Here is a 14,103-nt window from a genome sequence, read left to right as displayed (position 1 = left end):
TTCAAAGAGAACAATGTTTTAAGTTTTTAGATTCCGGTCGCCCCTAGATTTTGTTCATAAAACACCACGGTGGAGAAAATATTTTACTCATACGAAACACTTGATTACAGTTTTACATAAGCAAATGTATATATACCATGTTTGTGAAAAAATTTGACTTGGTGGCGTCCCTTTACAGGAGATACAAATTCTTTCATGCAACAGCACCTGATCACCATTTAGTATTTCAAGGCAAGTTCTACTCACAGTGAAATGTACAGTGCACCCGGAAAGTATTCACAGCGCATCACGTTTTCCACATTTTGTTATGTTACAGCCTTATTCCAAAATGGATTAAATTCATTTTTTTCCTCAGAATTCTACACACAACACCCCATAATGACAACGTGAAAAAAGTTTACTTGAGATTTTTGCAAATTTATTAAAAATGAAAAAATTGAGAAAGCACATGTACATAAGTATTCACAGCCTTTGCCATGAAGCTCAAACTTGAGTTCAGGTGCATCCTGTTTCCCCTGATCATCCTTGAGATGTTTCTGCAGCTTAATTGGAGTCCACCTGTGGAAAATTCAGTTGATTGGACATAATTTGGAAAGGCACACACCTGTCTATATAAGGTCCCACAGTTGACAGTTCATGTCAGAGCACAAACCAAGCATGAAGTCAAAGGAACTGTCTGTAGACCTCCGAGACAGGATTGTCTCGAAGGACAAATCTGGGGAAGGTTACAGAAAACTTTCTGCTGCTTTGAAGGTCCCAATGAGCACAGTGGCCTCCATTATCCGTAAGTGGAAGAAGTTCGAAACCACCAGGACTCTTCCTAGAGCTGGCCGGCCATCTAAACTGAGTGATCGGGGGAGAAGGGCCTTAGTCAGGGAGGTGACCAAGAACCCGATGGTCACTCTGTCAGAGCTCCAGAGGTCCTCTGTGGAAAGAGGAGAACCTTCCAGAAGGACAACCATCTCTGCAGCAATCCACCAAACAGGCCCTAATGGTAGAGTGCCCAGACGGAAGCCACTCTATAGTAAAAGGCACATGGCAGCCCGCCTGGAGTTTGCCAAAAGGCACCTGAAGGACTCTCAGACATTGAAAAAGAAAATTCTCTGGTCTGATGAGACAAAGATTGAACTCTTTGGTGTGAATGCCAGACGTCACGCTTGGAGGAAACCAGGCACCGCTCATCACCAGGCTAATACCATCCCCACAGTGAAGCATGGTGGTGGCAGCATCATGCTGTGGGGATGTTTTTCAGCAGCAGGGACTGGGAGACTAGTCAGGATAAAGGGAAGGATGACTGCAGCAATGTACAAACATATCCTGGATGAAAACCTGCTCCAGAGCGCTCTTGACCTCAGACTGGGGCGACGGTTCATCTTTCAGCAGGACGACAACCCTAAGCACACAGCCAAGACATCAAAGGAGTGGCTTCAGGACAACTCTGTGAATGTCCTTGAGTGGCCCAGCCAGAGCCCAGACTTGAATTCCGATTGAACATCTTTGGAGAGATTTTAAAATGGCTGTGCACCGGCGCTTCCCATCCAATGTGATGGAGCTTGAGAGGTGCTGCAAAGAGGAATGGGTGAAACTGGCCAAGGATAGGTATGCCAAGCTTGTGGCATCATATTCAAAAAAGACTTGAGGCTGCAATTGCTGCCAAAGGTGCATCGACAAAGTATTGAGCAAAGGCTATAAATACTTATGTACATGTGATTTCTCAGTTTTTTTATTTTTAATAAATTTGCAAAAACCTCAAGTAAACTTTTTTCACGTTGTCATTATGAGGTGTTGTGTGTAGAATTCTGAGGAAAGAAATGAATTTAATCAATTTTGGAATAAGGCTGTAACATAACAAAATGTGGAAAAAGTGATGCACTGTGAGTACTTTCCGGATGCACTGTAAATCTAGCCTGATTTTTGATCAATAACACCACACACACACAAACTGTGGTGTGACAAAATATTCTGCACTGACATCCATTCTGATCAACACATTTTGACCGTTTACTATTAGCATACACATTATAAAAATGTATGAAAGTTTAGTAAACATTTTACCGTGCCAAAACTGATCACTTTGTTAATGGCCTTATAACATGAATCACATTTAAAATATTTATCTCTCTAATAAGAAATTAGAGAATTTCATTTTTTGGTTCAAACTGATGGACTGCTTAATTAGAGCTATCTCCATATAAATGAACCACATTCATTTCCATTCAAAAGTCAGACTTTGCTTTCAAAAAACATTTTTAGCAATACAAACTACAATCAAAGGCTTGTATCAATCTGACATCCACAGCAATACACAACGACTGAGGAAAAACAACTTTGAGTGGGGGAGTATGCAGACCATTCCTGTAAGTCCATGCAATTATTGTACTAGTTTTCACAGAGGTGAAACGTCTTTTGGCAGTTTTTTGGAGCCAAAAGGACTGTGGGGTAATGACAATGAGACTTGACGCATGAACCAAAATGTTATGGATAAATATGACAGTAATATACAGTGCATCCGGAAAGTATTCAGAGCGCATCACTTTTTCCACATTTTGTTATGTTACAGCCTTATTCCAAAATGGATTAAATTCATTTTTTCCTCAGAATTCTACACACAACACCCCATAATGACAATGTGAAAAAAGTTTATTTATCCTGACTAGTCTCCCAGTCCCAGCTGCTGAAAGACATCCCCACAGCATGATGCTGCCACCACCATGCTTCACTGTAGGGATGGTATTGGCCTGGTGATGAGCGTTGCCTGGTTTCCTCCAAACATGACGCCTGGCATTCACACCAAAGAATCCAATCTTTGTCTCATCAGACCAGAGAATTTTCTTTCTCATGGTCTGAGAGTCCTTCATGTGCCTTTTGGCAAACTCCAAGCGAGGTTCCATGTGCCTTTTACTAAGGAGTGGCTTCCGTCTGGCCACTCTACCATACAGGTCTGATTGGTGGATTGCTGCAGAGATGGTTGTCCTTCTGGAAGGTTCTCCACTCTCCACAGAGGACCTCTGACAGAGTGACCATCAGGTTCTTGGTCAACTCCCTGACTAAGGTCCTTCTCCCCCGATCGCTCAGTTTAGATGGCCGGCCAGCTCTAGGAAGAGTCCTGGTGGTTTCGAACTTCCTCCACTTACGGATGATGGAGGCCACTGTGTTCATTGGGACCTTCAAAGCTGCAGAAATTTTTCTGTAACCTTCCCCAGATTTTTGCCTCGAGACAATCCTGTCTACAGACAATTCCTTTGACTTCATGCTTGGTTTGTGCTCTGACATGAACTGTCAACTGTGGAACCTTATATAGACAGGTGTGTGCCTTTCCAAATCATGTCCAATCAACTGAATTTACCACAGGTGGACTCCAATTAAGCTGCAGAAACATCAAAGATGATCAGGGGAAATAGGATGCAACGGAGCTCAATTTTGAGCTTCATGGCAAAGGCTGTGAATACTTATGTACATATGCTTTCTCAATTTTTTTTATTTTTAATAAATTTGCAAAAATCTCAAGTAAACTTTTTTCACGTTGTCATTATGGGGTGTTGTGTGTAGAATTCTGAGGAAAAAATGAATTTAATCGATTTTGGAATAAGGCTGTAACATAACAAAATGTGGAAAAAGTGATGTGCTGTGAATAATTTCCGGATGCACTGTAGGTTCAACTAAATAAATATCTATAAGCTATGACACATCAGAAAACCATATAGAGGTGCAACTTGGAAAACTAAACATCATAATGTTTCTGTCAGTTTAACCTAATTAACCAGAAAACTCGCGAAACTAGTTGATGCAACATCAAAGAAACTCTGAAATCTCTGAAAGGCAGATAAATAAAGACTGTCTGAAGGAGGAGAAATAAACTTGTACTTTAGTGTTCACAGACAAGCCATACATTAAAGGCTCACCAGACTAACAAATGCCAACAGCTCAGAACCACTTTAAGTGGTTTCCTAACTACAAGAATTTAACTGTAATAAGCTGTGTACCAATTTGGGGGAGCAATGCAGTTCAGCCAGCCATGGGACACAGGTCAGGCCACATCTGGTAAGCAGCTCCACAGTTTCTGTAGCACACTTTGTCCCACCTTTCTTGTTATTGTAGCAATAAGAAAGGTTCTACTAGTGTGCAAACAAGGAAACACAAACACACATCAAAAACACAAAGCTGCAGCAATTTTTTCCTGGAAATGCATTAAAAAAAAAAAAAAAAAAAAGGAAGCTCACAGAAAACTATTCAAAAACAAAACACATAACCATATACAAAGCCACAGTTACAGTGGTATGTTCCTCAAATTTTTGAAGTTGCTGCAAGTTACCATCCCATATCTGTTAACATTTCTACTTAATTTCATTCTAAAAAAATCACAGAGTAAATTCGGTTTAACATTCTAACGTATACGCATATTTGGCTATTGGGCATTTTGCAAACTTAGTACAGTGGAACCTCTAGATAAGAGTTTAGTTCGTTCCAGCACTGAGCTTGTATAGCGAATTTCTCGTATCTAGAACAAACTTCCCCATTGAAAATAATGGAAATCCAGTTAATCCGTTCCGCACCCCAAATATATCAACATAAAAATCAATTTTCCTAACAAATAACACTGATAAATTATATATACTGTAGTCTACCTTTAATAAATAACACTGGTAAATAATATAACTGATTATTAAAAGAATCAAAACAGGTGTCCAAAGTGCAGTAGAGCATTCAATAAATCTTTAAATAAATAATCCTTAAAACAGTTGTGAAGTGGAGGTTTAAAATACACAAGAATAACAATCCTTTAACATGAGGTTAAAACGTCAACAGGAAGCTGTCTTTAAAAAAACAGATGACAATCCCCGGTGCTTCTTCTCTGTTAGCGTCTCACCTGCTTCTCCCATGCGGGCTCTGCAACAGGCGAGACACTCTTAATGCAGCTGACCTTCTCTACACCGTCCTGCTTCAGCTGTTTGGCTCGCCTGTTCAGCTCACTGTTCAGCTACACGCGAGCCTACACTCACTCGCTCTCCCGCACCGACTTCCTACTGCTGCCGATTCCTGCTGCTTCCTGCCTCCTCCTGCAACCTCCGTTCTCTCTCCTCTCTTTTCTTTTACTTCTTAACCAGCTCGCGCTTCTCTATATATGCGGGGAGGACATGGCAGCTGCAGCCCATCAGCCACAGGAACAATCATGGATGTGGGCAGTTTCCCACCTGTGCACTTAGGTGAGAAATGCAGACACCGCAGATCGCCCTGCGGCTCGCTACAGTTACCACGCCCCCTCGCTAAGCCGCGAGCTATACCCACAGCCTGGCTCGTGGCTCGTTACGCGAGCCAATGCTCGTATTTAGATCTGAATTTTTCGCTCATACTTTCCTCGTATTTTGAATTTCTCGTATACAGAGGTGATCGTATCTCGAGGTTCCACTGTACAATAAGATGAACAATTTTCTCCCCAAAATTTAGTACAATAGAAGTATAGCAGATGAACAATTTTCTCCCCAAAGTTTAACCTGGAGGTTAGCATTTTCCCATTTACTGCAAAAACAAAAGTATCAAAACGTCAAAATTGAATTGTTATGTTATGGCACAAGGAAAAAAAAAGCAAAATGTATCAAGTTATTTTCCAGTTTCTTTAAGGATGAAAAAGAAGCCAGTTCTAGTATGAAACAGCAGTACGTCTGACATCCCATTTGATTCTTGATAAGAGCAGTAGGGTTAAGAAAGGCAGTCTGGTAGGTGTTAAGGCAAAAGGCTATTCATTTTACTAATAATAAAATAAGATATTCACTCAAATATGTAAAATGCATTATTAAATATTGCATGTGGAGTAATGAATGCAATGCAGTATGAGGTGGAAATTAGTGGGAGAAAATAATCATTTCCAGTCATAAGTCAAATTTAGGTTTCAAAAAACATTTTTTGGTAATACAAACTACATTCAAAGAGTGATATCAATCTGACACCCACAGGCAACAAATATATTTCTAAACTATACTTTTAATAACACTGCAACTACTTTTGCACAATACAATTTGAAGTTGCCAGGCCATCTGAAAAAGTTAAGATTCTCCACTTACTAACAATGTTATGTCATAGCTTTCTATTTCTAAACAACATAGGAAACTTCAGTTTCTGTATTACATCTTGCCTGAAGAAGGGGCCTGAGTTGCCTCGAAAGCTTGCATATTGTAATCTTTCTAGTTAGCCAATAAAAGGTGTCCTTTTGCTTGGCTTTTCTCTCTATTTCTAAACAAGAATGCTGACTTATCTACCATATTCCCTCTTGTGTACTAAGTTAGCACAAAGCAGCTCTCCTGCAAGGTTTAAAACTGGTCAGTAACAGTTATTACATTTGACCAATGTCTACCCCTCAGTAAAAATCTGCCTTCATATATATTGGTCTTAGCATGAAATGTCAGTCATTTTTAGGGGCAGATGTTCAATTTAACTGGCTGATTTATAGATTTATCCAGAGTTCAATGGACTCATGTCATATTCCATTTTAACTGTGAAACTTTCATCTCCACAAGTAACAGCATGCAAACTGGACTTAAACTTCTTCTGTCTTCTGTGTATGGCTCTCTTCAAGTCATTCCACAGCATCTCAATAGAATTGAGATCTGGGCTCTTTCTAGGCCACTCCAAAAGGTGGAATCTGTTCTTCTGAAGCCATTGTGCTGTGGATTTGCAGCAATGTTTGGGGTCATTGTCCTGTTGCATCACCCAGCCTCTTCTGAGCTTAAGTTGACGGACAGACCCTCACATTATCCTGGAAAATTGGTTGATAAACTTGTGAATTCATTTTCCCCTCGATGGCAAGCTGTCCAGGTCCTGATGAAGCAAAGCAGGCCCAAATCATGATGTTCCCTCCACCATACTTTACTGTAGGGATGACATTTTGATGTTGACATGCAGTGCCTTTTTTACGCCAACTGAAGTTCTGCTTGTTCCTCCCAAATAGTTCAATTTTCGTTTTATCACTGCACAAAACATTTTCCCAGTACCGTTGTGGAGAGTCCAAGTGCTCTTTTGCAAACTTCAGGTGTTCAGCAATGTTCTTTTTTCATAGCAGTGGCTTCCTTCTTGGTGTCCTAACATGGACTCCTTTCTTGTTCCAATGTTTTGCGTATAGTTGACTCATGAAGAGATGTTAACCAGTTCTAATGACTTCTTCAAGTCCTTTGCTGTCACTCTAGGGTTCTTCTTTACCTTGTTGCTGACTTTGCGTTGTGCTCTTGGGGTCATCTTGGCAGGGCGCCCACTTCTAGGCAGAGTAGCCACAATACCAAATTGTCTCCATTTATAGACAACTATTCCTAACAAGTAATTCTAGGCCACACCTCTGAACTCATTTCATTAAATGGACTCCAGGTGTGCTAAATTTTGACTGCAATCAGCTTTTTAAAAAGTCATTAGCTTAGGGTTCACTTACTTTTTCCAACCTTCAGTTTCACAGTTTGAATGATTTGTTCAATATGTAAAAAAAAATTCTCTGAAAATCGGTGTATCTTTAGTTACAGGAGACTGTTCATTATTGTGACTGACATGAAGATATGACCATGTTTTATAAGGGAATTAGACATAACTATAGATAATTCCTAGGGGTTCACATACTTTTTACTTTGACTGTAATTGTCTATAAAGATCCCTAAAACCCAAATTGAACACAAACTTTTTTCATTTGGTAACAGAACACAGATTCAACTGCTGCATATGGCAATATACCTTGCCTTTAAAGCGAATGTGGCATTGGTTTGTTTTGAATGACACTAGTTTCAAAGATCCTAGTATAAGTTATTACAATAAAAACAAGAGTATTTTTTTCTTTGTTAACAATGACCCCATTGTGCCAGGAAGCATGGGCTGTTCAGCTGCTTTGGATATAGAGTAGGGCTGTTTTGACACTTTCAATTATGTAACTGCACCAAAACAAATTTAAGCAAGGTGGATGTAGGGTTCATGGGAACCTGGCACGTTCATAATGACTTTTTAAGTGCAGGATAGAAAAACACTCTAGCAGCCTTTCAGAATAGGCAATGACTGAAAAAAGGGCATGATAAATATAGTGAAAAAACTAACTAACTGTGGGAATCCAGGTGTGAAATACAACACAATTACAAGCACTTATTTCAAATTTCTATAAACTGCCCAAGAAGCAGGAATTACAAGAAATCTGTAATTAAAAATTAATGCTAGATGTGTGACTGATTTATATGCAGATGACTCGGGTCACTATTTCCTGTTCTGAAAAATAATCAATACACCGAAGTGTTGCTGTCGCTTTGGGGGTGTTAACTTTTTTTATTCCCATGCAGCCTCAAAACCTTAATATTTCAAAATAGACTTATAGAAACATTAGAAACAAATCAGAATTATTTCTTAGTATTACAAGGTTTTGCTCTTTATACATTATAGTACTTTAATAGCAAAAATAAAATGCTTTTAAAATCCCTCGGATGACTCACTGAACTCTTCCTCTTTAGAGTGAGAACCAGAAGAGTTTGTGCATTTTAATTTTTATGTCTAAGTGCAGAAACTGCAACTGCTAATATTAACATGGCTACAGAGATTGTTATAAAAATGCTCAATCCACATTTTAAGTTGTGCATTTGGATTTACTTTAGCTCTCATAAAGTTACAAGGCAGAAAGAGCATAGTGAGAAACACCTAATTTACAAACATTGTCATAAGCTACCACATAAAAAGATATCAAATTCTTATTTGAATTTCATTTATATTCTAATTAATATTACAGTTTCAAAATTCAATGGAAAATGTCTAACAACTTCAAAGTCAGGTTATATACCAGTATGCAGCATTGTAGGGCTGGCAGAAGTTAAACGAACAATGTGTTTAGGAGCATAAGATCTCGGAAGGTGCGCGTTTTTTTTTTTTTAGGATCTGGCTTTCTGGAAGTTTTATTGAGTGGTAAATATTTATAACACACAAACTGACCAAACTGAAATGGAGGTTACAAAGAATTCACATAAAGGCAATGCAGTTTCAAATTTCAAGGTCTTATTTTTAAAAAGCATCCAATTTTACTAAAAGACACAGGAAGAACTGTTGTAGCAGTACTACTTAAGAACTGCATCTTCCAGCAGTCCCTGCTGGGGTCAAAGGTAGCCACAGGCAGTTAAAAGGAGGGCAGAGGGCAAAGAGGAGAAAAAAAGAAAAAGTTTGTTTTGTTTTGGTGAGGTGTGTGTTGCGGTTATCTGTCGTTTCTGCCTGCTGTTATTGGTTCTCTAATCTTTTTGTCCTGGACTGTATTCGTTTGTTGGGGGTCTGGATTGTCTGTCTACCTGTACACTGAGAACTGTGTTGGATTATTTGGTTTTCCGGAAGATTGGAGCGCTCCTGAATCAACCATCAACCATCAACATCATCAGTAACTACCGGTAGGACTGTATTTTTCCTTCTCCCCTTCAACATGCAGATTGCTGGACTTGGTCACTTTTCATCTTCATCCGGTTTGGTTTATATGGACTTTGCTGTGTGGTGTTTGTGTTTATATGTAATATCGCCGAAGGGGTCAGGGGTGGTATTACTGTTTTCATTATTTATTTGGTGTCATTATATTTGTAATTGTTTGCCTTTCCCAGTGTGCTTTATTGTCTCTGTTGTGAGTGTGTGTTGGTCGATCCAAGGCTGGGGACGTTCCTGGGATCTCTTCTATTAAAATTAATAAATCACCGTCATTTTTGACGGTGTGAATCTTATCGGCCCCTGACCGCTACAGATTTTGGCGAGTCGGGTAGGAGCCAGGTCATTTACGTTCCCTTCTAGCCGACTTTACATACACCACTTACAGAAGCATGTCTGTTGTAAGCGCAGTGCAGGGCGAGGAGCTTGAGCTGAGTGAGCCACTGGGGGATGTGTGTCCGCAGCCTAGGCTATGTCACGTTACGGTCAGAGCCCCTAACGAGGAGGAGTTGAGCCTGCTGGATTCCTTGTGTGTCTCCAGTCCGGAGCAGCCCGAGACGGATGAGGGACGGCTTCTGCATGACCTGACGTTGCGCCTAGAATAGCTAGAGACGCGGGTGGATCACATCGCCGGCAGTTTTCTCAACCGAGATGAAACCATCCATGATCTCATCGATGCCACGGCCGCCTGAGTTTCCGGCGAGGCGGTTGTGAGGGTGCAGCGTCTGGAACAGTCCTTCGTGAAGTGTGTGCAGCGCCTGGAAGCCAATATGAGGGAGGAGATCAGGAGGCAGGTGCAGGATAGCTGGCGTGCCGTCACGCAGCCACTGGGGCAGTCGACTCCTTTAGCGGGAGTGGGGATCAACTGGGGACAGTCGTCCTTGTCCGCTGCGGATGGAGTTTCCTAAGCTGGCCCTCAGTGTGCACCCACGGGCATTGTCGACTTTGTGGAGGAGGTCGACTTGTTCGTGGAACTGCATCCTCTGAGTGGAGCCGAGCTGCGGGGATTCCTGAACACGGCACTCAGCGGGCCGGCGCGCATTTGGTGGTTTGCTGAGCGGCACAAGTGTAACACCTGGGCGGAGTTTCGCGCTGCCTTCCTGAAAGCGTTCCTCTCAGATGAACACCAGGTGCTGTTGGAAGAAAACCTCCGGACCTTGAGTTGGTGAAGGTGGGGTCCCGAGTGGAAAAGGACTGGGCGGCTATCGGGATTAGTGGGTCTCGAAAGGGTCCTACGTCTCGGGATGTCCCCTGTCCCAAACCATGAGGAAAGGCCCCAGTGGATCCCCGTGCCAATCTCACCCTGGTGCAAGCCACCTTGCCCCTCTTAGTGCTGCCCGTACAAGTGCGAGGTATCACTGGAGAGGCGGTCGTAGATACAGGGAGCACTTATACCCTTATGAAATACAGCTTGTGGGAAAAGCTTAAAGTGCCTCATGAGCAGTTAAGGGGTAGTGCAAAAGTAAAATTCTTTCTTGCAGATGGAAGGGTGCACGGGGCCAGGGTTCCTATGAGGCTCTGCTTACATGAGACACACTGGGAGACAGAGGTTTACATCCTGGAAGATGACCACCTGTCAATGCCCTTATTACTGGGAATGGACTCTCTTGTGGCGGTAGGTCTGACTATCCATCTGTCGCGGCTGGAGTATGGGTTGCGGGGGGGTGAAGTCCATCGGTTTGGGACGAAGGCTCAAAGCAATCTGGTTTGGCCTAGCTTGTGTTATTATCTCGCGCAGTTGGTGGATGAGCCCAGCCCAGTACAGAAGGCTATTCTTGAACAGCCGGAGCTCGTTCAGCCACTGCTTAGGAGGTGGCACTCGGTGTGGACGGACAAATTGGGTCGGACTGAGGTGGTGTGTCATCACATTCACACAGTCGACCCTGTTCGGCAGAGCCTACAGAGTGTCGCCCCTGAAAAGAGGAATAATCAAGGAGTAAGTTGACCAGATGTTGGCAGAGGGGGGTCATCGAGCCTTCCACCTCGCCATGGGCTAGCCCTGCGGTGCTCGTTCAGAAGGCCGACGGGACCTACCGATTCTGTGTGGACTATAGGGAGCTGAACAAGACCACCTTGGATGACGCTTACCCCATGCCACTCATTCATGACATCTTGGAGTCTTTGCATGGGGCAGCAGTATTCAGCTCCCTTGATTTGAAGTCAGGGTATTGGCAGGTGAGGATGGGGAAGAGTAGCATGGAAAAGACAGCCGTCATCACCCCGGAGGGGTTGTTCCAGTTTCGGGTGATGCCCTTTGGACTGAAAAACGCTGGGGCGTCATTCCAACGGCTAATGGAGCAGGTACTCCGGGGACTCATTGGGAAGACCTGTTTTGTTTATATTGAGGACATCATTGTATTCTCCCCATCTGTCCAACAACATTTAAAGGACCTCGACCACATCTTCCAGAAACTGCATAAGGCTCATCTCACCCTGTGTAGATTTCAGCAAGACCATCTGAACTTCCTCGGCCATGTGGTGTCAGCAGACGGGGTCCGAGTGGACCCGAAGAAAATTAAGTCCATCTTGGACTACCCAGCGCCCCAGGAGGTAAAAAGTCTCCAGCGCTTCCTGGGGATAGCTGGGTGGTTCCACAAATTTGTGCATGGGTTTGCCGACATCACTGCCCCTTTGTTCCAGCTGCTGAGGAAGGGATCCCCCTGGTAGTGGTCACCAACGTGCCAGGACTCTTTTGAAAGACTCAAACAGGCCCTGATATCGCCACCAGTCCTGGCACAGCCTGATCCTTCATTAACCTTTCAGGTCCACACTGACGCAAGTGACCTTGGGCTCGGTGCCGTTCTATCCCAAACTAGCCAAGAAGAGGAAAGAGTGGTGGCCTATGCTTCACGGTCACTAAAGGGCGCCGAGTATAATTATTCCACCACCGAGAAGGAATGCCTCGCTGTCATGTGGGCCGTGGAAAAGAGGCGGCACTTCCTGGAGGGAACATCGTTTGAAGTCTACACTGACCATAGGGCTCTGAACTGGGCATTCAATTGCCCGAAGACCACGTCTAGGCTAACAAGGTGGGTATTGCGCCTCCAACAGTTCACGTTCAGGGTGTCCTATCGGAAGGGTTGTGCTAACGTTGTGCCCGATGCCTTATCACGGGTTCACGAGCCCGCGCCAGTGGCATGTGCGGTATCGGTCTCTAACCCTTGGCCTGATCTTCCCCTGAACATGCAGGAAATCGTTCAATCTCAAGCAGCCAGTCCTGTATGTCAGGGGTTGAGAGAGGGCTCGGGGGGGAGGCCTGACTGCATAAATTATAGGGAACTTCAAGGGGCACTCTATCGCTGTGTTCCAACAAAAGATCGGGGTTACCATTATCAGTTGGTAGTGCCCGAGACATATGTGCCCAAGTTCCTACAGTATTATCATGATAGCCCGATCGGTGGTCACCTTGGACGTACTAAGACACTGTTTAAAATCTTGGAGGTGGCATGGTGGCCGACTGTACGCAAAGACGTCTGGTCCCATGTCCAGACTTGTACCACCTGTCAGCAATACAAAACCCCACCTGGTCTCCCCTCGGGACAGCTTCAGCCAGAAACCATCACTACCCCGGGGGAAAGCCTAGGCGTGGATCTAATGGGACCATTTCCTGCTAGCAAGGACCGGAAGACCTACCTGATGGTGGTTGTGGACTATTTTACCCGCTGGGTGGAGCTATTCCCTTTGGCTAATGCCACCGCCAAGAAGATATGTTCCACCCTGAAGGATGAGATATTTACCCGATGGGGGTGCCAAAGAACATCATCACAGATCGGGGCCTGCAGTTTACTGGCTCAGAGGCCGAAGAATTGTGGAAACAATGGGGGGGGGGGGTGGTTCACCTGAAAACGACAGCATACCATCCCCAATCAAATCGCACTGAGTGGGTGAATCGGACCCTGAAGACCATGATAGCATCCTTCGTCGGAGACCACCATCAGGATTGGACAAAGTGGCTGCCTGAGCTGCGGTTCGCATTGAACACAGCGGTGCACGAGGTTACAGGTGAAAGCTTGCATTGTTAGCTTTAGGCAGACAGATAAACGGTCCACTAGAAAGGATCATTGAGCTCAACCCACCTAAACCAGACACATCACTACACAATCACTTGCAAAGTATTCAACAAATCACACAACAGGTAAAGGAGAGGATGGTGAGGTCCCAGTCCAGACAATCTCAATCGTACAACCAGAGACATAAGCCTGTGCAATTCTCGGTTGGGGAGAAAGTCTGGATCAGGACTCATCCCCTCTCCAAAGCCTCTGAGAAATTCACTGCTAAACTGGCTCCTAAGTGGTTCGGCCCGGCTACGGTTGTCCAAAAGAAGGGACCAGCGACCTACGCAATAGAGTGGGGATTGCCAGGGACTAAGAAAATAGACACTGTAAACATCTCCAATCTCAAGCCTTGGTTCGGCCGTACACCACGGCCTGGGGGTGGGGATTGTAGCAGTGCTACTTAACTGCATCTCCCAGCAGTCCCTGCTGGGGCCAAAGGTAGCCACAGGCAGTTAAAAGGAGGGCAGAGGGCAAAGAGGAGAAAAAAAGAAAAAAGTTTGTTTTGTTTTGGTGCGGTGTGTGTTGCGGTTATCTGTCGTTTCTGCCTGCTGTTATTGGTTCTCTAATCTTTTTGTCCTGGACTGTATTCGTTTGTTGGGGGTCTGGATTGTCTGTCTACCTGTACACTGAGAACTGCGTTGGA

General features: G+C 43.7%; 1 protein-coding gene across 6 annotated transcripts in view; it reads right to left on the bottom strand.

Annotated features, from left to right (window-relative positions):
* The window catches only part of ubap2l (ubiquitin associated protein 2-like), a 298,828-nt gene that overhangs the window by 60,574 nt on the left and 224,151 nt on the right, over positions 1–14,103 (bottom strand). The window lies entirely within an intron of this gene.

Source organism: Erpetoichthys calabaricus, chromosome 2 (assembly GCF_900747795.2).
Source record: "Erpetoichthys calabaricus chromosome 2, fErpCal1.3, whole genome shotgun sequence".
NCBI classification, from domain to species: domain Eukaryota; kingdom Metazoa; phylum Chordata; class Cladistia; order Polypteriformes; family Polypteridae; genus Erpetoichthys; species Erpetoichthys calabaricus.
This window is presented reverse-complemented; position numbering and strand designations above follow the sequence as displayed.